This window comes from Myotis davidii, unplaced genomic scaffold (genome assembly GCF_000327345.1).
Source record: "Myotis davidii unplaced genomic scaffold, ASM32734v1 scaffold41, whole genome shotgun sequence".
In the NCBI taxonomy this organism is placed as follows: Eukaryota; Metazoa; Chordata; class Mammalia; order Chiroptera; family Vespertilionidae; genus Myotis; species Myotis davidii.
Genome location: NW_006292344.1, coordinates 1,007,676 through 1,008,216, shown reverse-complemented (window position 1 = coordinate 1,008,216; position 541 = coordinate 1,007,676).

Below are 541 nucleotides of genomic sequence, written 5' to 3'. Positions count from 1 at the left end.
CAGGCTTGGAAGCCATATAAAAGGATACAGCAGCACAAATGATAGGAGGCAAGAGGCTCAGACTAGAAGAAGAAAAATGGAATCACCAAGAGGTGGCTCTTGACTGTTACAAGAGTGGAAAATGTTTCTCCTTCCCACTTTGTTTTATCTCCATCTATGCCTTCCTTCCTAGCCACTTTACCTTCTCTTATTTTGAGATAGTGGGAGGATTCCCTGGAGAATATTTATTCCCAGATTGGCCTCAAAGTCAATCTCAATGATATTGTTGGATACAAATGCCTGCTGATCTGGCAATAGATGGAGATCACTTTTCCACCCTGTTTCCTTAATACATCTCCATTTAGTATGGTGCTGCTAAGGAGAATTTGAACTACTAGTTTAGATGATGGGAGAAGGTGTTCTTTCTGTAAATTGTTAAATTTCCATAACTCTGGCTGTGTCCCATCTTTTCATAATGAACCTGTGGTTTTGTGAGACAGTCTTACGGCTCTGAAAGCCACAGTATGTTTTTCCCTTGAGATCTGACTTGGTGCTGAGATTG